This window comes from Strix aluco, chromosome 3 (assembly GCF_031877795.1).
Source record: "Strix aluco isolate bStrAlu1 chromosome 3, bStrAlu1.hap1, whole genome shotgun sequence".
NCBI lineage: Eukaryota > Metazoa > Chordata > Aves > Strigiformes > Strigidae > Strix > Strix aluco.
In genome coordinates this window covers 63,060,867-63,085,893 of record NC_133933.1, presented here as the reverse complement: position 1 = coordinate 63,085,893, position 25,027 = coordinate 63,060,867, and positions in this window count along the sequence as shown.

The following is a 25,027-nucleotide window of genomic DNA, read 5'->3' as shown; positions in this document are numbered from 1 at the left end:
CCTTGTTTATTGTAATTTGTGAATTTCATTAATGTGCTATTTACCTCCTTTTCCAGATCATTAATTGAGATATTAAATAAGAACAGACCAAAAACATACCCCTGTAGCAAACCAGCTCAATACATCACCTCCTATCATTACCTGCTGCTTACAGTCCTTTGACCACTTTTTCTGGCCAGGTCACAGGACTCAGCTTCAAGTCAATTTCAATTAGATTTTTGTAAGAGTCTCATTTCAGTTTTTAAAGTGGTTTATAGGATTTAGCTCCATGACCTTTTCTCCTTCTTCATAGCACAGGTGGGACTGATGCTCCTTCCCTGTGTTTCCATAGATAGCAATAATGAATTAGACAGTGATACAGGGTGAAAAATGGCTGCTTTTGGCTGATTAACCTGGAATACATAATTGTCTCTAGTCTTAAGGGTTTTTTTATTTATGCACTTTAAAGTTGTCATAATTTTCCTTCCCTTGTATCCTGATGAGTGAAGCTTTGTTGTTTCTCTCAGGCTCATGTTTGCAAACACCACTTTTACTTCCCTTATTTACTTTGGTTATCTGTTAAGCATGTTGTTTTATGATGATGCGCTCCTCTTTTCTCTGCAGACTTCATCTAGCTTTGAACATCAGAGACTGGCTGTGTCTTCATTATGTAGATAAAATAAACTGTGAATGTGAATCAGTTCATTTTTATTTTCTGTATATTTATGATGAAAAATCACAGAGTGTTCTTGAAACTGCCTCTAATGTCACTTTCTCTTTATCTCTCCTTCAGGCAACATGACTGAAAGCCCACTAGAGTGGGAAGAGACTCATTCACTTCAGTGGACTTGGGGTCAGGTCCTTAAACCCCCCGCTCTCCTGGTGCAGTGTAACACCCAGGGGGAAGAGGAGGCCTTCACGATTACTTTTGAGGTGCCTTCAGTGTCCACTGGGTCCTGTAGGATCTCCTGTGGCAGCCATGTTCCCAGGTGCTGCTCTATATTTCATCAGAGCAGCTGACCAAAACAAATGTGTGTTGCCAACAAGTGTTGTGGAGAAGCAGCTTTTTGCTGTTATTTAAGGACTGGTGTCAAAACTGTGCTATAGTTCTAAGAGCTGCATGGCTTAGTAATGCCATTGTGAATTTAGCACCTAGTGATTGCTTGCAAACAACATTTAATGGTCAGACAGGTTTTGGCAGCAAGGGTCATGGAGGGGAGCGAAGTGTAAGAGGCAGGAGTGAGAAACAGTGTGAAAAATGTTTTCCCTCTTGTTTCTTTCCCTGGCTCTACCTTGTCTGATGAGCGATGGAGAAAGCAGCCACAGAAAAAAGTGCCTCCCACAGGGACAAGCCACCCTAAAAACCTCAGCATCTCCTGAGGTTTCTCCTCGTTCCTTCCACTGTCATCCCAGGTATCTCACTGCTGCTGGTTTTCCTTCCTTTTCTGTTCTTAGCCACTCTTTCCCCTCACTTTGCTTTTATTGCCATGGCCTTGCACTGTCCTCATGCCAGAAGAAACACCTCTGTCCAGCTGGCTTTTGGTGGAGGTAGACCAGAATTACATTTTGAATTAGTAGAAGAGTAAATGTGAGTTCACATTTAGGGCCATGACTTGCTGGAAAAAGGAGTTCTATTTGGCAAACATATTCTGGGGCTATCTGTGAAGTCATGCATATCTAAATATCTTTGAGAAGCTAATTTCATGGCCTGGAAGAGGCAAGATTCAGTCCTGTTTACTTTGGAGATGCTACATTTTCTGAAATAAATCTCAGTCTCTTTCATTAAGAGAAGAGAAAAATTGACCTTTTATCCACTGATATTAAAAGATCCATAATGACACTGGACAGTTATGGTTTTGAGGTAAGGAGGGTATGAAGTCTGGTAACATATTTATGCTGATGGCTGCTGATTTCTGTTCTTGCCTGTGTGTGTAAGATCCTGGTGTGATCTTAAAGAATGTACTTGTCACAGTTTCCCCACCTGGAAACTAAAATAATCATTCTCTCTCCCTGTCTCTTGTAGGACTCTGAGACACTTAAAGCTAGTCAGGTTTTCTGACATGAAGCTATGGAAATAAATAATATTTCCATTATTCTCATTGAATGCCTTTGAACACTGTCTATCTTTCATAATTCTGTCTGTGGCACCTGATTTAACAGCTGCTGAGTGTCCATTGCTGGTGTTGAGTTCAGCTGGAGCTGAGGGGCTCAGCACTGATCTGATTCATGCTGAGGCAGTGGAAAAGGCATCCAAAATGTTTTTTCTGCCATGCTGCTCCATAGGCATACACTGTGCAGCCCAGCCTTTATTTTTTCCCCTCATCTTTTTAAAAGCAAATAACTATAACAGCTATAAACAAAAATGTGAACTATGGTCATTTAAAATGTTTGTTATAAAACGTTTTGCTTTTTTCATTAAACTGAAGACCTATCTTTTGGGTGAGATGTGGAATAATGTTAGAGACCAATGGGAGGATAGGGTGAGGCAGGAAGGGGTGAAAGTGATAGCTTGGTCAGTGAGGGCTAAATCTCTACTAATCTTCAAAGCAAGATATAACTCAGGATTTTTCTTCTGTTTCTCTCCAGACGAAAGCCATTGTGTTTCCATCCTTGGCTATGTCAGCAGTGATAGCCCTTTTTTCCAGCATTGATTGTTGACTTCCCCTGACACCATATCACAACCCATTAGTGCTGAAAACTGACAAGCCCAGCTGCAACAGCAAAATGGCAAGTTTAAAAGAAAATATACAAGGGACAGGCACAGAATGCTATTAGTATAAAAAAGTAGTTGTTTTTTATCTTACCTCTGTAAAGGTCAAGAATGCAAACATTTTCTTCTCCTGCTATCATCAACTTGTGTATTTTTTGAACTAACAAAACCATTCTCTCTTTTTTATTTTTTTTTTTAAATTCAGGCTGTAATGTGGGTTTTACAAAAGCAACCATGTTGAGGTACAGTAAAAAAGAATCCTTCCTTTAGGAAGCTTGCAGGGAATATTTTGCTTATATATATGTATGAGGTGTGGGGTATTTTGTAAGGCAGAAACATTGCAGAGAAATTAATGGTTCAGCAGTTCCTGGGTTCTGAGGTCCCAGCTTCAAGCTTTTGTGTTGTCTGTAGAGTGAGATCTCTTTCTTTCTTTTTGTTTTCTTCTTTTTTTCTTTCTTTCTCTTTTCCTCCAGAGTTATATGGTGGGTGTCAGCACTTTGGAAGGTACAGTAACAGTAATGGTAAATGTTCCTTCTGATTGTATAGGTGATTCCCCAGGGGAACAACGTGACAGCCTCCATAGTTCCAGTGCTGTGTACTTACAGAAATAACGGGGCTTGAGCACAGGCAGGTAACTTGTCAAAACCTTAGTGCTAAGGTCCCCGTTGGATATCACTCTGAGGGCTGCATGCACTTTGTGCTCTGTCAGAGCCCAGGGGACACTGCAACCCAACAAGTAGAGCCCAACAACTGTCTTGACACCCAAGTTTGTTGCGAATGGTTGCATAGCATCAACAGCAATGGGAAACTGGAGAGGTACGTTAAGGAAAAAAAAAGACTGAAAATCAAATTAAGCAAAAAAAGATCCAAAATTTATTCATAATCCTGTAGGGCAGTGAGGATACAAAAACCTCAGATTAACAAAAGTAGTAAGTTTGGTTTTGATCAGGTGGGATCGTTTAGACTTGGTTTTGCAAACGGATAGCTATGGACACAAAGGACATTCATCTCAAGTTATCTATTCAGACAGTTCTGTCATCACAAACATAAATGAGTTCTTTCAAACTCATATCTATGGACATTTGTATGGCAGTAGCTGGTAGAGCCCCTGTTTTGCTAGGATGTTGCAAGGCAGTGGTTTCTGCCCCAAAGTGCCTGCAGCTAAAAAGCTACTCATCAGATGAAGGAAATGATTATGAGTGGAAAGCTGGGTCTTGCAGACCAAGTGACCTATCCAAGGTCATACTGTGTACCTCTCCTGGAGAATGATTGCCATGTGCTAAGGTATGAATTTACAAAGGCCAGCCTACTCTGGTAACTCTTTGGGTGCTTCTCTAAGCATCTATTAAAATGTTTTTGTATGACGTAGCTCAAAGTGAAGTGTGTGGGTAGAGTGTGACCACATTAGGACATACAATTAGGACAGAGGAGCTAGAACTGAGTCAGTTGACATCCTATTTTTCTGTGTGGCATCTTTCTCATTTATTCAAGCCCTGGGTTAGTAACTGAGAATGAGCTGAGCTCCATCCTCTTTTATTCATTGCTGCAGAACTTGTCTGCCTTTGAGGCTTCCTTGTTTTTCCTTTCTCTTCCACTTGCTTGACCAACACAAGATCTTTCTGAAGTACCCAGACACATTTCTGAAATATCTTTTTAATGCATTGGGCTTCAGGCCTAGTTTATTTTCACATGGTAGCTACAGTTTTAATTGTGGCTCAGATTCCAGAGGGATTCTTCACAAAGTTTGGGTTTATGGGTTGTGTTAGGTATGAAATATAATACAGAATGGGCTTTGTATACAAAGTTATATTCATGAAAAAGCTTCATCATGGCAGTCCTACTCCAGTCATTCATGGGCAGTCTTCTCCAATTGGCCAAAATTTTCAGAAACACTCAAGTATCCAAAAATCTGACTTCCTACTTATTTAATCCAGTTTTACACTGGCATGACCCCACTCAGGCCAGGAGAGTAGTGATGAATCAGGCTTCAAACCTCCTTGGGGTAGTTTCCTCTCACAAAGAGAAAAAAGCATAACTTCAAATAGTTAAAAAAGGGAAAAACAGATGAAGACATGCTTATACTAAGACTAGGTTAGTACTCGTTTGCTTAATGCACCTAGCTAATCCAGTTGTCTGTGTCTGAATACAGAGCTTGCTGCTAGTTTTTGCTATATGAAGAGCTAAGTTTACATCATGGCTTTGGACACACATGAACTGATTTTTGAGATTTTCTATTAATACTCAGTCATCACTTGTCAGCTTTACAAAGCAAGCATGGGTCTAGTGGCAGGCAGGCATGAAAGGAAGGCTCCCTGTCATCAGAGTTAGGCAGAAAAGCATTTCTCTGTCTTCTTCAAGGCTCAGTACTTTCACTGAAGTTGCTCATGTCTCAGTGAGCCAGTCCAACAACATTTAGTGAGATTTCATCTGTCTGGTTAACCATTAGCTTAAACTGTGGTAAAGCTACCACAGTTAGTTTTAATAAAAATAAGTCAGACAAAGCCAGACAGAATGCAGAATAAATTAATGTTTGCTTGGGAACCAATGCCTATAGAAAAATGTATGTATGTGTTGTAGATGATGTGTGATTATGGGTTGGTCTTGATGATAATCGAGGATGGCACTGAGGCCCAGTTCAGTGGTAATGGCAGAGTTCATGCATTTACAGGCAAACAGGTAAATGCAGGTGGAACTTTACTTGTGTGGTTCTGGCTCCCTCTTCTTCTGGGCATCTGTATTAAAAGCCTGACATGCTGTTTGCCAGCTGACTGTACTCATGAGCAGTCTCAGTCAGCCGTACTCCACTTTGACAGGTATCTAAAATCTCAGTTATCTGAGCTGCTCTGTTCTATGCACTCCTTTTGTGTCTTCTGAGATAACATGGGAGAGAGTAACAGTGCAGACTAAGTGCTCCACACTGTTTCAGATATTGAAAGGAAACTGGATATCATGGAAGTTGTTGCTGGAAGTGTACTGTTTCTCACTTTAATCAGCCCTCTCAGTGTTAAAATAGACACTAAATGAGGAAACAAAATACCTGTGTCTGTGAAATGCATCTGGAACTTCACTGTACTTGGTTTTCCTTAAGACCACTAAAGAGGGCTTCCACTTTAAAGGGCACTTTAAAAGTGGCTCTGTGTATGTTTCAGCAAGAATTTTCAGAATTTCCTTAGGCAGCAGACACTTTAGGTGTAAAGTAAAGCAATATAATGTGATCATTTATTTAATGCGGCTCAACTCTCCCTGCGTCCCTTCCCCCAAATGCAGAGTGGGTGTCCCTCATCCACTAAACGTGTCCTGGATTTTTTTTCCGTACTGTGTGGGCAGGTGGTTCATATGCAACACAGCTTGGGATATCTTCTATCTTTATGGATGGGACTACATTTTGGTGGAAAAAAAGTTTTTCCATTCTTTTGAGGAATTTCCTTCCTCCAGAAATGACCTGTCTGGCATTAAAGCCAGAAGTAGTGGTAGTACAAGGGAGGGAAACTAGATTCCCGGAGGATCTTGCAAAGCGGTTAACATGCTGAATTCTTTGGTCGATAGGTATCATCTCTCAGAATGAGCTAGACTCTGATTCAGGCACTGAATTAAATGAGGGATTTTTAAAATCAGCTCAGCATACTGAGCTTTATTGGAAACCTGTCTCTTATTTTAGTGTCTGAGATTTTAGCTCTTTTGAGACTCTGTCTCAGAGTAACCTGAAGGCCACTAGACGTGGCTTCTTCAGTCCTTTCATGGCTTTCAAGAATTTTGCTATGAAAAGTCTTCCTTGGAAATGCCTTCTTTACTGCTTAGCAGCCAAATTCTTTCTCCTAATATCAGTGACATACAAATGTGTAATAGGGATTATATATGAAGGTATTTTGTTTGTGAAGGAGAAAGGCAGCTTACAGGTGTGATGGGGTGAGCAAACCGAGAATATCCCCTGTGGCCTTAAAAAAGTTAAGTCATGTACTCCCTGCGCCGCACCAGCTGATGCGGGAGGGAGTGAAGTCATCTCCCATTTCTGTTTGCTTTGAGAAGAGCAGCCCTTCAGGGGTGCTAGCACTCCCTCACTGAGTGTGCCAAGCTGGCAGGCAGCTACAGAATGGAGACACCTGAAGTGGCTTTCAAACAGTTCTGGTGCAAGTAGTCGTCTGACTGTGCCAACACAGAGCTCAGTAAGAACAGCTAATTCATTTGCCAACCCAGCTCCTGTGTCTTGATAATACCCTAGAACATACCCATTGCGCTTGGAGATCTAGGTTTCTTGTTTCCCTTCTCCTGTGAAGAACCAGGATTTGGCCGCTTTTGTGCAAGACAGTTACTTTTGTAGTAGTTAGCTGTGAGTTAGTTTTCTTATATCATGTTTGGGCAACTAAATAATTAGCCTGCTTTGGAAAACGCTGAGTCTACAACGGCTCCCAGTGAAGTGAAGAGAATTACAGACTACTCAGCAATCTGGAAAACGAGACCTTTTGCTTATTAAATATGGAGCTGGGAACAGAATTTATGATGTTCATTTTTTGAAGTTTGAAGCTGTGTAAACTACAGCTTATATTAGGACTGTTACACATATAAAGTTAATAAAGGGCTCATAAATGACTAGTAACTATTTCTATAAATGACTGATCAGTTGCTACAATGTCCAACAAGTTGGGTTTTTTTAAATGCCGCTTAAAATTGCCTATAATACACCCATTCATGTACTTTTAATGTACCTTTGACCTCTGTAACATAGAAGGATTGTTCCTTTGTCAATTTTATATCTCCAGCACATCATGTGTGGCCATGATGTATTTGTAGAAGGGATTCTTTGGTTGAAATGGCTGCTGACTGAAGTCAGCTGGGACTGACTTCAACCAGCACAAGAATCTCGGTTTGGGGACCCAAATAATGGGGCACTGTAGTCTTGTGGACAGCTTAACCAGGCAGAGAACGGAAGCAGGTTCTTTGAATAGCCTTCCTTTGTCCACCATCATGAAATCAAAAAGCAAATCTTTTGAAAAACACTAGTCAATAATTCCCGTGGGGCTTTCCTAGACTCATCCATCATGGAGAAAATCCAATTTTCCTTCTTTCTCTATTGTACTCCAAGAAGCCTTGTGACCAGTTGGTCATTTTAGCTTTAAATGTTAACTTGGCTAAGACATTTTAGATTAGTAGATGCTTTTCAAAACCTAGACCGTAATCTTCCACTCATACCCCAAGAATAATGATCCATACTTTTTATTAAATGCTTAATGATTTTTGAGTGAAAAGTATTTCTTTTTATTATGCTACTGTTGAATAATAATAATTAGTAGTGCTGTTGTAACAGATTTTTTTAAAGGTCTAGGAGGCATGTGGCTTCTCACCAGAGAGTTGATTTGAGACTGTTTTATTCTGTCAAAGTCCACTTCTATGGATATTTATAATGGTAATAAAGTGTCAGGCCTAGTGTTTTGGTTAGACTATATCCCACTTACACTGAACTATTAAAATGTTCATTCATTAATCCATTCATTTCCTGACTCCTTCTGGAATGTCCTACAAAGATATTTTGCCAACCTTGTTTACATAAATTCCCCATTGTGCTTTACATTTTTATTAAATAAAGGTGGTGTTTGAAATAGCTTGTAAATTGACAGGATACAAATTAGTGGGAAAGCAAACGTTAAAGAGTCAGTGATGTCTCTTGGTGAGCTTTGAAAAACATTCTATTTAGAACCAATTGTGCAGATGTATCATTTATTTTTCTGCTTTCCTCCTTCATTTGTTACAACTAGGGAAATTTGCATGAAAATTGGTTGTGTGGTTTTTTTCAACATTTACCTGCTTTGACTGTTTATTTTATATCTGCGGTGTTAACACTTGTGACATCACTGTTCATTGCTGGGGAGATGACAGTGATGTCACAGAAGTTATGGTTTGTAAGACTGAGTTACAGTTTGAGACTGGGAATGACTATAAGACTTTTCTTTCTCTAGGGGCCACCAGTTGTTGCTAGTTCATGGCTGTCATTCTTGTATGGAGCCTAAATGTAATTTTCAGTGCCTTTGTGTATGTGTATGTGTGACAAAATGGCCACTCTCCTGAAAACTTCACTGCAGAAAACCAGGTGTTCCTGATCATGGGAGAGCATGTTTCCTTGTCATCCTTACTCAGGACAGAGATTTATTTGGGGATGAGGACTCCACTTACGTTTGCCTTATGTTTTCTATATCATATCTGTTCTTTGTCTAAATAGTCACCTCTGTCTCTATCAATTCAAATCCAAAACCTTTCAGGAAAATGAAACTCCCTTAGTCCAATTTGGGGAGGGTGGGAAACTATGGCTCCACGTCAAGGAATAAGCAGTAATGAGATTAACCATACAGGAAAAAAGGGAACATTTTCCTTTGGTATATAGGTTTATATGAATGAGAAGCGACAGAAACAGGATGGCACAAGAAGAAAAGATCTATCTAAATACAGTGTATTTTCCAAAATGTTCTTGGAGTTGTTGGAAGCTCCTTAAAAGCACCCTATATCTTTTCCAGTAGAAGATGGACCACAAGAGAGACAGCCTTTGGGAAACCAACTTCCCTTAACATATTCAGACAGAGGATCCAGTCATTGCTGGGCAGAAATTGGAAAAACGGTGAACACTCACCTTTTTTTTCCTTTATGCTCAAACTCATTTTCCACACCTCAAAAAATCTCCTACTGAAAGTGATCTACTGGTCAAGTCACAGTCCCTCACCTCCAGCAAAGCAGGAGGTGGCTGGATTGCTCCTTTAGCAGCCCATGCTGGTAGCACACCACCGCTTGCTCCATGGGGTATCTAACAGAGCGACTCGGGCTGCTCTGGCATCTCTCCAACAACTTGGTTTGTCATTTCTGTCAGTCTGTGGCACGTACACACACACGCACAGCAGCTGCCAGTGGCCTGGGGGGCCTGGGTTCCTCATTTTTTTTCTGAGCTCACTTGTCCTGCACACCGGCTGGATACATTGCAGTCTTTTACCTGCGGTAGGCTCTGACCTCTTCCTGTGCATCTTAAAACACCCTGCTGTGTAGCTCCAATGGCACGCAGACATTCACCCTGTTTGCTGGTGTTTCTCCCCCTGCTTTCAAATCACCTCTTCAAAGTCCATTTGGTACCAGTGGCTGGGGTTTTTGTTTCCTTTTGGAAGATGGTGGTTGTCATTAGTAGGATTTTTTTTCTTTTTTTACTATGAAGGAAGTAAAAATGCACTTGTCCATTTTAGGTACATTTGAATAATTGCTAAAAATAAAATGAAAAAATCAGGGCTCTGCTCTGTGAAGTAGTTTTCAATCCCCTGAAGAGTAACATGGCTCTTTCTGACTCCACACAGGCAGACAGGCCTAATTCAGCTGTCTGTTGCATGGTATGTTTAAGTGGTTTTGTAAAACAGTGTTCCCTAAATGTTGACAGTTTAATGGATTTCATTAGTGCCTGCCTACTGGCTGAGGGCTCAGACCTGCCCCGACCAGGGTTAGCTCAGATGAGTTCAGAAGTGGCTGTGTGGAGGACCACCCTCATCTCTGTCAGAGCTGCTCCCAGAGCTGCATCTGGAGCCCTAAGACAAGAGCAGGCGTCTTCTGTGCTCCTGGATCCACAGCACAGTGTGGGCAGTGGTGGGTGGATGCATGTAGTTTATGTCCACTCATCTTTCCTTTCTTCTCATTGGGCAGAAATGGCACCAGGGCTCTGTCGTACACCCAGAGACATGTGGGCCTCCTCAGGGTCTTCCAGATTATCATGCAGGTGAATTGCCTTGGCTCATTATTCTGGGAGGTGAGGGAGTGTCTGCTATGCCAAAACATGCTTATGCTTCATGCCCTGTGCCTGTGAGACCTGTAGCTGCACAGAATGTCTAGTGACCCTCCAAGTCCAATTTCCATTAGGAAATAATGTTCATGATTTTGTTCCAGTCACTGCCTGGAAAGTTGAATAACATATGAAAGATAGCCTCATCAAGGTAAATAATAGCTGAATCGAGTCTTTGTCTACACTCTGTGAGGTCAGAGGAAGCTTGACTCCTTTGTCTGGAGTATGTGTTGGGGGAACATTTTGAAGGGTAAAGCATTAAAAGTAACAATATGAAATCTTAGAATAGACAATTATTTTATTCCTTTTGTGAACAAAACAAAGAAAAAGATGGTCCTAAAGAGCAATGAGTGTAACTGAGAGCCTGGTTTAGTCATCTCATTGCATGTTAGTCTGTCCCCACACCAAAGTGAAGAAGACACTCCAAAACTAGCAGAAGTGACAATATTTTGCTGACATACGGAAAATCTGGAGAATGACAATTAGCTATGACCATTAGCCATAACGATTACAAATTAAAGGCAAGTCCTATAGCTGAAAATGAATTCCAGCATCTATTCTGTGATGTCTAATGATTTTCTCAATTCCTTTTTTTGGGGGGGACTGAAAATCCCTATATTTAGTCCCTGTCCAAAGATGGTTTCTCCCCTACCCTTCCTGAGAAGTACTGTGTGAGATACCTGTATCTGGATTAAGCACTAGCTAAGGAAAAATGGTGCAGACTACCCCATGCTTCGGCATTACGGGTGTCAGGACTGCAGTGTAGCTATGCCCCATGGAGTACTAGCAACTTGCCTCTCTCAGATTTCCAAGGTCCAGGTCAGTTCCCACGTCCTGGCCAGTTTGACGGTTGTCACACTCCTCAGAATATTTAGGTCAAGTTCATTCTTGTGTCTCTACTCCCCTGTAACTGCTGTGCTCTGGGGTAGGGGAAGCGCAGCCTCTCCATAATGCAGCATGCTCTTTGCCTGCAGGCTTCATCTTTCCTGCAGCCTTCCTGGGCCTGTTGCTGGTGCAGATGAGGCAGTCAAAGTGGTGTTCATTCATTCCCTAGCCAAGCTGACTACAGAGCTTTTTAGGACCTGTTTTACTACTACCACTATATCTAATGCACTTTTTTCCTCTTTTTGTTCTCCAGTAGCAGCTTTTTCAGGCATGGTTTTCTATTGAAGCTAGGCAAGAGCAGTGAGACATATAAGCAGGTCTTTCATACTCCAGTAGAGGTCAGATACCTACCTACGGTAAAGGAGCTAATTCATTACAGCATGATAGATTATAACAGCTTATTTGGAGCCCTATTATATAAATCACTTAAATGTGTATTTACATAACATTCCTATTAATTACCACAAAGACTGTAATGACTGTGAGCTGTTCCAGTTTATCTTGTAAATATGTATTTAAGCAATTCTGTAACAGGTAATATTTAATCAATAGACCATAACAGATCATTAATCATGCCAAACCTTTGTGTAAAAAGTGAATTTGTACTGGTGGAATGTAATGGATCCTTTGGAGTACCATTTAACATATTACACTGCTCATATGAAAACTTTACAGTGCCACTAATGATACACATTAAAAGCCTTCGTGTGACCTCCTGTATGGTAGGTCTGTGTATTGACACATATGAGCATATTTTTCTTGAGGTAAAGAAGCCAAGAAGTTACTCAGCAGTGATTCTTTTGCACACTTGCAAGGAGCCAAAAAGACAAGCTCCAAGGGGCCTTACCTGCCTTATTCTTTCTTGGCTGAAAAGGTACTGGAAAAAAGGGTCTATGTAAAGTGCTTATATACTTACCTGGTATCTGTGGCTGTATCTGAACATGACACAATAGTGTTTTACAGCATCAGTCATGGCAAAGGCTCTGGAAGGTAGAGAAACATTACTCTCATCCTTACCTTAGAAGTGAGGGAAAAAAATGAGACAGACCATGCAGAACATGCAGGACATATGGATTCAACAGAGGGGTGAAGTTCTATCCTACCCTGACTGTAGGCAGGTAATGCTGGTGTTTTTATGGAAACTTAAGATATTATCTGAGGGGAAGCATGTGTATGTTCAGGAGCCAGTGTTTAAGTGGCAGTATTTTGGTGGTCTTCACTAAACTCTTCAAACAGGTGCAGAAATTGAGATTATCATCAGGGACTTATTTTTTTAAATACTTGATGCACAATACAAATAGAAAAGAGAAAGTAAAAACCTAAAGCGCTTTAAAGAGCTCCAGTAAAAGTCCTAAGGGTTTTGTTTCCCTCACACAGTACAGAAGTCATGTGATCAGAAAGTAGAGAACTTGGGAAGGAAATCCTGCTTACTTTACCTGTGCCAGCTGCCCAACTGATTAACAGACTGCTTTGGAGAGGGAGGTGGGCAGGAGGTTTCCGCAGAACTGAATTATCAAGTATTGTAGCTGTGCCACTGAAAATCCACATGATGTACTGCATGCATGCTTGCCAAACTGTCCTGGGAAGCTGGCTTCAAGCTATAGCTGAAGTCATAGCTAAAAGTTAAGAGCCAAATTGTGGTCATGTGAGGTGGTCCACTGGCATCATACAGGACTACTGCATGGTTAAGGTAAGCAGGGTTGGTTCCCAGACTAGGAATGTAATTCTAGAAACTGTTTGTCCTACATCATGAGCGTACCATGCAGTTTGTGGTGAACAACAGCGCCTGCTCAGAGAGGATTCATGACTGAAATAGTAAGAAAGTCTTAGTCCATGACTGTTATGTATTGGCAAAGCCTTGTAGGAAGTCTGTGCATCGCTGGCCCTGGCCAGCTCCACTGATCTCTTGCTTTCATAAGCACTAAATCAACTTAATTTTTTAAAAAAGCTTTTATTAATGGTTCCTTTGGAGCTTTTGCAATCTGTTGTCTAGTGCAAGCTTTGATTAAGTTTAAACAAAAAATCTCTGCAATAACAGTTCTCCTGTGTAATAACTAATCAATATATGCTAATCATTTGCCAAATACATTTCTTACAGAGAAAAGGTTATGAAGTTAGGTGACTGCCAAAAAAGAAAGAAAAAAAGAAAAAAGCTTCTTTAATTCCTTAGCCAGTAGGTATTCGTATCTGTAAAAGATTAACCAGTTTTGTATTTTTGCCAATTAGTATAGAAATTTTATGAGCTGGCATGAATATTCAATTCAAATGATTTTTTTACAGCTAAGTTTTAAACCTGTAGAAAACATGGGAGGGTAACTCAACCCTGAATATAGCGGTGAAGCTGAGTGCTGCTGTAATAAAGTAATCTATTAAAAGGTTATCTTTCATATAAGGTATCTTTCCCTAAGCACCTAGCATATTAACAACATCTGAAATGCACTTGTAATTATACACACCTCAGAAAAGATTTTAAATTGCCTTCTTTGTCCACACTTATAAAAACATCTCAGTCACTCTGTGATCTTATTTTACCTATGCACCTTAAAGCTTGTAAAAGCAAAATGGAAGAAGCAATCACCCATCAGAGAATTACTCATAGGTGAACTCTGGCCATCTCTAGTGGCATTAATTTTGTTCTCTGTGAACTGCACTTGACACCCTTGTAAGGTCTGGAGAATTTTTCCCATTGCTGACTGGCCTACATGACTATTTGCTACTAATTTGCACTTTGAAGATGATGCGCTGGGAAAAAACGAAATAGTTCATTTAGTCTCTGATGAACAGCTTTCTGGCTAAATCCTGCAACTTTTTGGAAAGACTGCTCTTTGCCCATTTGGCCAGTGCTGGTGAAATTAGCAGCGTGCTTGTGTGACTGGGAATTGCAGGAGTGGGTACAGCAGCAAAGCGGGAAGCATGCTGCTTTAACCACACCATCTTCGTGTTTGAACTCTAGCCTCCTTTTGCCTGCTTGCCGACCATACTAATGAACCTAAATGTCCTGCAACAGTGTTGCTGTCATCTTTCCATATAATGCAGAGGTATATTGTATATAACACAGGAAGAAATGTCTATAAACTTACTTGCTTCTGGCATGTTATTTAGGTTCTGGACCAGGCACCAAGACCAGCAATACACAGGTTCTGAAAATGCAGTCCCATACAGGGGAAGCAGAATAGCTTGACCAATACTGAGGTTTTTAGACAAAGATAATAATAATACTTTTAAAGATGCTATGCCTCTTTGTCTTGTTAGAGATCTGATTTTGCTGTTCTACTCAGACAAAAATATTTATGATTTTAGGCCCTCATAGAAATTCCATTTGAAAGTTTTCAGCTGGCTCCGCTTGGCAACTAGTTTTAGGAAGGAACATTTTTATCTGTCTCCAGTCTTCTGCGGCTACTGGTTATTTGGTGAAGAGCATTTGAGCTAATGGAGCTCACTTGAATTCCCCTTAGGAATTAGATTCTTTCCTGAATAAGGACCGTGGGATCAGTTATCAGCTGTTCTGCTGAATAAACTGAATATCCATGGAGCTTTTTAGCTTTTCCTTTGTGAAACCCATGGCTTTTAGAAAGGTCTGTGATGGTGATGGTGATTTTTATTGTGATAATACTCCTAAATGCCCAGGCACAGCTGAGAGTAATATACACCACGTGCTACCTACAGAATTGCTATGGCAGAAGCATGGGGTCCCAGCCCTGAGCACTTCATGGTGTCAGGGTTTTCAGGATGATTTGCGGCAGAGTTCTACTTGCTGGATTTTATTTCTAAAATGATCTTGTTTCCAAATGTTAATTTTCACAATGGAACATCAGTTATAAATGTATATGTTATTAGGGCATTTTATCATATTTAAGAGGACTTCCTAGCATCTCCTTTGGCAATTTTATTAAATGAAAGTATTCATTTCCTGCTTCGGAAGGGAGAAAGCTGTGCAGTTTGGTTCTAGCTATAGCAAACTGATGAAAAACTTATATAGAACTTAATGGAAAAATCTTGCAGATTTAAGAGCAAAATGCCATCTCTACCACACAACCCTCTGGGATGATTCAAAGCCAGATGAGAAGAGACTAGCATAATTTTATATCTCTGTGTTTTAGGAGCAATTTCTTAAAAGATGAATATTGTCTTCACTGTGAAACTTTTATCAGTGTTGAGTCAAAGAAACCCATTATAATACTTTTGGATTTAACACTTCCCAGATCAAGGTTGGAGGCAAGTGTGACAGGGAGTGGAGGGAAGTGAGGAATCTGTTGCAGTGAGGTATTCCTCTGTTGTATCACACACAAGAAAGACAATTTTGCATGAAGCATTTCCAGGGTAGAAAATGTAGCTCCTGACCTCTCTCCACTCCTGCAGGTTTGGTGGAACCAATGCCTTTTCAACATTAAGGGAGGGCAGTGGATGCGGTGTATTCTCTGTCATTAGAGCTGTTCAGGTCAGGACTTGCTCCACTCAAGCCACACCTGTATGATAGGTGAGACTGGGTAAGATGGTCACAGTGGTCCTTTTTGGCCTTAATGATACAGGAAAATCCTGCAAAGCATTTGTATAGGATATTGTCAGCAGGATTTCTTAGGGCATTGCATACATTGTATAAAATCATATGCTGACTTACAAATGGTGAAAGTATTAGGCCCATCTTCTACTGTGCTCATACAATGGAGGAATTTTAATTAAAAAAATAATTCTGGTAAGTAAGCTGGAAGAGGACTAGAAAGTGCCTGCTCTTTCAGACAGTGCAGGAAAGTCACTAATTGCTCTAAACTAACTTCACTGAAGTGCAGAGCAAGGGAACAGATAACACAAAAATGTATTAGTTGCTTTTGTTGCAATATAAAAGACTGCGGCAAGGGATTAGGTTTTTCTGTTCAGCAAAGGAAGGGACTGTATTTCTCGCATGCTCCACATCTCCTCTTTTGCTATAGTTCAAGAATCTCAAGATACTCACAACAATTTGGCAGTGTCAGCAGTGTAGTTTGACAACACACGGAGTGGCACAGCACTGCCCCACAGAACAGTTTCCCGACGCCTTTTCAAGACTGCTGCTTACGAGCACGCTGTAGGCTGAGAACATTTTTATGGGAACATTCAGGCAAACAGACACAGATGGCTGCAATTGCCCTACCCCCTCCCCTTCCCCGGTGGGTAATCGGCACTTGTATTAAATCGCATAATTATTGGGGGTAACACTGTAGTATCAGGTCAGGCAAGTTTTCTTCATGGAGGTTCACCTGGTAAGTACCGCATGGTGATAGATGAGTTTTGTGTTACTTCACATTACTTGGGACCGGCGCCAATCAAATCACCGCCTGACTTGTGTACCAGGTAATCAGTCACACCCAGGCTATCTGAAGCCGTGCTTGCCTGGGCCAGTCTTCTACGAAAACAGCTGGGAAATGTGCCATATCAACTGCGTCCCTGCAAAATGGCAGATAAAAGTGGCTAGAAAAGTTCAGCCACACTTTAAGTATGCGATGGCACTTCTGGTGCTTGCAAGGAAAACAGACTGAAGGCCAGGAGGAGGCTCGGAGATGAAGCAGGCGAGCGTGCAGAGCAGCCGCGGTCACAGCACAGCAGTTGGCTTTCAGCTGGGGCAGGGGAGGAATGTGGGATGGTTCCCACAGCATCTCCCGGCTTTGGGAACTTCTTCCCTTCCAGCACCGCGTGCGTTGCGCTGCCTCCGAGGGCACGGTCGGATGTTTGCTTGAGAAACAGCTGTGGTGGTTTAACAAGTTTCTGCTTGATCAGCTATTTGTTCCTGCTCCCCTCTGCCGAGGTGCAGTAACCGAATCAGTGGGCTCTTCGAGGCTGTTGCAGCATGGAGGGGAACAGGCTTTGCTTCAACTGTTTGCAGGTACGGACAGTTGCCATGTCTGAGCCATGGGGGCAGCAACTTTTTAAGCAGAGACAGCTGTCTCCCAAACGAATGTCTGACTGTGCCATAAAAGACACTCAACACTATTAAACATTGGGCTGTCAGCAATAATTACAGAATGTGTTCACACTGTTTAAAAAAGCAAAAACTACAGAGAGGAAGAGAAGTGACATGAAAATTCAAATGTGAAGAAACCAAATAACTACACTTGGAAAAATAAAGTGTTGCTTATGTGACTAGGGAGTGTTGTTCCAAAAAAACACAATTTAGGAGCAAATTCTGTCAGTGAGCCTTTAACGTAGGAAGTGGGAATGATGAAGAGAAAAACTGCTTGGCCCTTTTGCTGTTTCCCCTTTCTTTCTCATTCTGGGACTAGAAAGGTCAACACTCTCCACTGCAGTTTTGTAATGCTGATAGTTTAATGTACATAAAGTAACATATCAGGCATATATAACCTCGCCTGTCTACTTCAGTGTACATATGAGAAATTGCAAGGTACATCTGTACTGTGGAAGCTAAACAGTCTGAAGTTTATCACTGTATCTCACAGTCAAGGAGGGAACACCTTCAGTAGAAGAGTCACCCTTTAGGCAACATATGGCTTTTTACCTATGATCATCACAAATAATGTCTCCAAGGGCTCCCAGTCAAAGAAACTGATGAAAGAATGTGGGTTCTCAACTGGTTTATGCTAGGTGTTCTCTTTCATTGCAAAGTCAGCTTTGAGTTTCTTCATCCTTGTCATTTTGCCCTGTCTGTGTGCCTCCTCATTGATGGGAAGGTGTGATTGTAAAACCATGGACACTTCCAGTGGACACAGGAGGGGACGTAGTGCTGCAAATGTATTCTGTTTAAGTGCTTCTGGCTCTCCAAGGAGAGCATCTTTTTGATGCTCTACGACATTCTAGTTCAGATAATAGTAAAAAAACCCAAAACATTTCCAAAGATGTGTGTAAAATGTTATGGAAGGGCTATTCATATCCCTTGGTTTACTGGCTTAAGTAGAAGACATTTTGAGTCTTGAATTCTTGCGTTTCTGTCAGCCCTTTGTGGAGCTGTTTGAGACTGCCTGTGACCGTGATTCTTGCCCGGCACTCTGGTTTTGGCACCTCTGTCATGGGCTGACATGTTCCAACTGTTTTTTAACACATTCACATGAGCTTCAAGAAGATAACAGGTATACTTTGTATACAACAGATACCTTTGGCCACACTGTGCCAGGTACCAGCACCAGGTACCCACTCTCTCTGTACCAAACACACCTGGAGTAGAGCATCCATGCACTGGCAGGACTGACAATACAAGCTGTTACAAACACTTCTGGCATTAAACCCTATGTGGGTACCCGCCTATGCCTGCCAGTGCCCTGCAGCCTCCCATCATCTCTTGCAAATAGTGTTTAGACTCTCTCAGAAGGATTCTTGGCTTCCCCTATGCACAGCAGCAAGGATTTGGGAACAAATCCTTGCTGCTGTTTGGAGCCGGATGACTTGACTGGGAAATACAACTGAAGGCTTCATGCAAATTGTCTAGAAAGTGGTAGATCAGTTCATTAACCCATTTACAAAATCAATATATCACATAGGGAGCTGAAGAAAACCTGGCAGCTCTGCCTGTATCCCCTTTGCACCAGAGGGACTACTGACTGAAAAAATAACAGCCCCTTCACTCTGCCCTTAGCAGTATGCAGTAGCCATGGACCTTGGTGGGATCTGCAGAGCAAGCCTTGCTTGGTAAGTTAGGACTTATGAATTTTTATGCATAGAATGCCCAGTTGCAGGAATATTTTTCTTTAGTGGTACTTGAGCTTCACGTAGAAGTAGATTGATCTTCCTGAGCCCCTAGTGACACAGGTCCCAGAGCCCAGGGTTACCTCCTGGTAGGTCCAGCCATAACAGAGATATAAATCTGTTAGTAGTTCTCCAGTATTTAATCTGTTTTCTTTTGTATCAACCATAGGATTAAAAAAATACATCACAGGAGAACATGTGTTTCACAAACACCATCATCATTTTCTCATGCAGAATGGCTGGTTGAAATGCGGAGATGGAAAAGCACAACCCCCTGTTTAGTGGTTGGTAGGCTCCTCTTACTATTAGGCACTGACGTTAAAGGATATGGCTTTCCTGCTGACTTCAGCGAGAGGTAGGGCTGTTTAAACAGTTTTCCCTGGCGTTGCTTTAGTCATATGCATTTCCATGTGCAGCAGGGTTAAAGGACTCGGCGCCCTTTCTGACTCTGTGCTTCACTCCAGTGTTTGAAAGCAGTGGCGGGGGACAGTGAGGGGAAAAGGAAGACATTAGTACACAACGAGAAGCTGAAACCAAAAGACTAGCCCGTGCTGCATGTTCCCACTTCTCAGCAACTGTGAGTCACACGTGTAAAACACATTTGTGCGCCGGTTGTGCGACTTGTCCCTAGAATGCTTCAAAACTTTTTATAGCTGCTCCCACTTGCTGCAGTGTCACCTGCTGGTGAGATCAAAGTACTCAATAGCATGCTCCCCCGCGCCACGCTAAACAAAGTCACCAAAGCCCTTGAAAACTCCTACAGATGTTTCCTCTCTGAAGACAAAAGGATATTTTTCTCCCCTCCCTTCCTCCTTCACACCAAAGAACAAATCCTATGCCTCGCTGAGTTTGTACCACCTCAGATTAATTGGCACTAATGCAAATGTTCGTGGCTGTGTGGGGGATGTTGCTGAGAGCATAATGGTTGTCGTATTTGCTTGCATGTGGTTACTCCACTTCAGCTGTGTAATTCATTGCTTTATAAAGTGCTTTACAATGCACTACAGCACAGGAAGCTAATCATATGCCGTGGCAGACAATACAGCAGAGATTCAGAGAGTTACTGCAGGTCTCCTAAGGCCCGTGCCCTGAAGTCCCCAGTCCTTTTTCATCAAAAGTCCCCCTCGAGTGAGTGTCTATTTTGCCACCTGGAAAAAACTCTTAGAACCGCCAGAATGTCTGGAGCTTTTCTGCCAGCTCCCCGTGGGATTCCCTTTCATTCCTTTTCGGTCTAATTCCCCTTCCCTTCACTCCCACCCTGAGTTTCTCTCCCTCTTTTTAGGCATTTTATTGGCAGAGTACTCCAGGCATAGCAGTATGAAGGATGTACGAGAGTTTCCATTCTGAGGGGGTTATTTTGAGTTGCTTATGTTTCTGGCTGCAATTTTAAGAATTTGATAACAAGCCCAGAAGCAATTTTTTAATTGGAAAGTGTAAACTGAGATAGGTACAAGAACAAAGATTTCTTAAAAAATTAGACTTCCAACTGTGTAATTTTAACAGTTCTCATGGACGTGGGGATGGATTCGTGTTTGGTTCTGAGGTATCTCTTGGCTATTCAGGTGCTATTGGTTGTTTCTGGCTGGTGTTCACAATGTGTTTTCTGTGTATGAAGACTCTGCTCTCTAGGTACCAAACTATGCTGGTACCATGCTCTCATTTGTAGCTTAGGAAATCTCTCTCTCCTTGACCAACAAGGCACTGAGGAAGAATGGTGAGCTCCTCCAATAGACAGTTACAATAGAAAAGCAATCGTGGAAGGAAGCAGTGAATTTGCCCAATTGGTTGCACAAGTTTTTGCCTTGGTCTAGTGTGCTGGCCTAGCAGAAGCTGAACCATGTAGAAGTTCATCATTTAATTTCTTTTCTAAAATGCACAAAATTCTATTAAAAACCCTACATGACAAGACTATCAAATTACAAACACTCAAAGGCTAAGGAAATGACAAAATTGAGCTTGCCTACCCAGCCTTAATTCTGTTTCCTTGCTTGTATAGTTACAATAAAGTTTAATTAGATTGTCGCACATTATTTTGGGGAGGTGTTGGAGCTGGGCTCCCGCCTCATTTATTTTGCATGCTAATACAGCGCAAGGCAGTTTTTCATGAAACACTGAGGGCCAGAGTGCCTCACTTACTGCAGGGGCTGTATGATGTGTCATAAATAAGATTGGTGTTCGTAGCAGGCAGGAGCTGTATGACACACTGTGAATGTAGAATGATAATTAAGAGTTTGGATAGTGATGGGGTAACCACTTACTCCTTCACCCTGTCTGCCACCGACTGATACTCCAGTCCTTCCAGTTCACAGCTGAGGAATACCAAGCTGATACTCCCATACCAGCTACCTCCCTAGCACACATATATCCCCATGCTCCAATTGCCTGGGAACCATTCAGCAGAAGATGTCAGGATGTTACATGTCCTAATTCAGAGACCAATCCTGAGGGACACACTGACCCTCTTAAGTGCCCTGTGGTAAATTACTGCTGTGGGAATGACAACTGCTCCACATCTCAGTGGGTCCTTCACTTTAATAATTATAATCTTGCTGTGTGGTTCTTCATAGCTAGAGAAGTTTCTTCATAGATAAACACACTAAGGATGTGCTCTCTTTTCATTCTCAGGCAGTGGTAAACATGAAATTCAGTTTCATGCAATAGAGTTAATTCATATTCCGGCAGTCATTACTGTTCTCAGCAGATGAAAGGTTTATGGCCATTTATTTGAGGGGTCACCTATCAGTCTTCCCTGTTCACAGTTAAGGCTGGCAATTGCTCCTCTGATAAAGACTGTATATTTCCCCCCAAATGTTTTTCTGTTTATTTCTGATTGGTTTTAAGTGCTGGAGTGAGTTTTCCTTTTAGCTACAAATGCTGCTCTTTGAAATTGGAGCGAATGACAGTAGAACTTAAGCATAATAACAGAAGGCATCTCTGCTCCTGTAATTTCACTTGCCTCCTTCCCATGTTCTTCTGCAACTGTAGCAAAATGCTGAATAGCTTCAGTATTTCATCTTCTGAAAGCTAGAAAATATAGCCAAGGACGCTGAGCCACACTGAAATGAGAAAGGGCTCCCAGAGCACTGAGAAATGTTCCAGTTCTTTTAGGTTCAGCCAGCCCTTTTCTGTTTGTTGCTTCAACTTATGTAAATTATTAGAGTTCAAGTAGATTTAATATTTATCATCTAAGACAGGAAGGGTCAGCCCTCCTTTCTTCTACATTCCCTCTACTGGAAATGTGTAGTTTCAGTAAAATGTCAGCATTTGTGATTTAAATACATTTCAGCAAGAAGATTTGCAAATTGTTATTTCTGCTGTCCTTCCCCCAAAGTGTCTCTTATTTTTTCTCTCTCAAATAGTTAGATCTACAGAATAAAGCAAGATGACTACAGTTACTACATAACAAGGCTTAAAGTCTGTTGCCTTTTTTAAAGCTTTTAAGGTTCTTGAGAGTCTTTGGACAGATTGCTGAATAAGGTACATCACATTAATAATGGTGAGTAATAATGAGTGTCTGGCAGGATCCCTCCATGAGATCCCCTTTCTAAGACAAGATCAATAGATGAAGTAGCAAAATTATTTACTTGTTCATATTTATTATTTGGAGACATCACCATTTGCACTGAAAGAATGTGTATACTCCATTGTGCCACATTCTTAGCACCATGAACTCCTATGATCTTTCCTTATTTCAACAATAAATAAGAACATTTAGCAACTTGTAAAGCTAGACCTGATGTCAATATAAGAGCCATACTAAAACCACATCCTTGATTTGCTTCCAAAAGTCCAAGTCTTGGACTGGCCTGGGACGTGGTGGATTGTCATACCAGCATTTTCTGGTAGTGTCATCAGTTCCTACAGAATACAGGCTTTTGTTAGAGCATTACCCCATCCAGTTACAGAGGTTACATTTATTACAAAGCAGGCTCAGCACCACTCCACCAGTCAAATTTGTAAAAAAGCAGGTTCTGTGCTATTCCATTCACTTTTCTGGGCTCCTCTCTTCAGTATTACCAGGCACTTGACTTTCTTTTGCTCTATGTGTCAGGTTTCAGAATATGTAGGGGGTTCTGGACATCCATGCATCCATCCACAGCTTTTTAATGGCATCCTTCAGCTGCTCTCACGTAGTTTTGTTGTGCAGGCTTTGTCCTGCTGTTCATTCCTCATAGTCCTGGCTTCACAGAGGACTGCAGGACCGTTTCCTAAGCACCTTTCCTTGTTCTTGCTCTCTTGCAGGTTAGTCCCCAACTGACAAGTCCTCCAGGGCTCTGTACTTACACTCACTCTGGGACAGAGCAGAAATTCATTAATGCAGTTCTCACCTTGTATTAGCCTCTGTTTCCTTCTGTCATGCATAATACTCATGTAACCAAGACTTCACTTTTTTATTGCAAAATGGCAGGTGTGTTTGGTCTCTGGCTTACATTTTTCTGGTCTTCCTACAGTTTTACTGTTACTGAAAACCTTATGTGGAAAAGACCTAACTGCTATAATTTCAAATATCACTGTAAAATCTCATGTATCGGTTATGATACATATCACTGACTTCTCCGTTGTGTTCCCTGTATCTCACTCCTTTGAGATATGGTCCATAACTTGTAGCTTGCCTCCTGATGCTGGGCCTTGCATGCAGCTACTAGAGGATGAAAGGATCTTCAAGTCAGAACATTTGACATGGGGTGGGGGTCACAAAATGAGATGGTCTGATAGTAAATGCAGAGTGACTGGGGCTGATCTTGTAGGCCAAAAGCCTCGCTAGATGTTTTACCAGGTATGGTTTAGCACTGTGGTGGGTGAGTTAGGTGACTTGATACAGGACTTGGGGAATGTTACACATTGGGAGAGAAGAAAGCTGAGACGCCTGCCCTAGTGAAATGCATCCTATATCATCATAACTCTTTTGGACAGTTGGTGGTAGGAAGGAAAATTTCACATTTCTTCCTCCCATTCAGCTCCTTAAAATAACACATTAGGGCCATATAACAAAAGTAGTATTCAAAAATCCATCTGCTCCCCCACTAACATTGTTTTTTTGTTTTCTTAAGCTTTCTGTATTTTCATTTTGCTTGAACACTTCAGCTACTCTCATGTGTTTCACTTTCAGTTTGGAGCTCCTCTCTGGCTCTCCCGCAGTAGGCCAAGCGCCGCGGTGTTTGCATTTCCAGGGCTGTGGAGGAAACGATTACCTTAAAAAACAAACAAAGCAGATGTTTTCTTCTGATAGGCGTCATACTGTAAGAAAACTCCAGAGCGTGCAAAGAAATGAATATGAATGTACATGTGCATTTGTCCCTCTCTGATCAGTCACAGCTTGTTGAGGGAAGGCTGTGCGTGAGGGAGAACTGATTGAGCTCAGTGCCACAGCTGGGCTGGCAAACTAGTGCCTGCAGGGGCAGCACGAGGGAAAGAATTAAAATCAATTGCAGACAAAATCTTATACTTCCTTTTTAACCCGCTGCAGCTGGGGAAGCTGGGGAAGGGAGCCAGTGAGCGGAGTGAGGAGATGCACACGCACAACTGCAGGGAGCAGGAGGGAACGGTGTTTGAGAAGGGGAAGCTTTAGTTAAGGTCTGAGGAAAATGGCAGAGGGTTATAGGTTTATTCCTGGGTGGAATCAGAGATCAAGAACACTGCTCTCACCATCAGTGGAGAAGAACAAAGTCTGCTGTCTCTTCCTAAGAGCTATTTGGAGAAAGTGAAGGAGATACAGAGAGGCAGAACATGATGGCTAATATGGGGAGGAGGCACTAGTGTAGGAGAGGGGCTGGGAAAGACATGAATCTTTGGGGCATCCAAAGAAGAGGTATTTTGCAAGCTGGCTGCTCTAGCATAGTGAGATAGAGGGAAGGGTTGTTAACAGTCGTATGTGGTTTACTCAAAAGCTGGGACGTGCTCTCCCTTTTGTTATCAGTGCAAGTGGTCCAAAGCACTGCTTTCTTAGGACTGCATTCCTTTGGGCTGTAAGAAGAGGAAGAATAAAA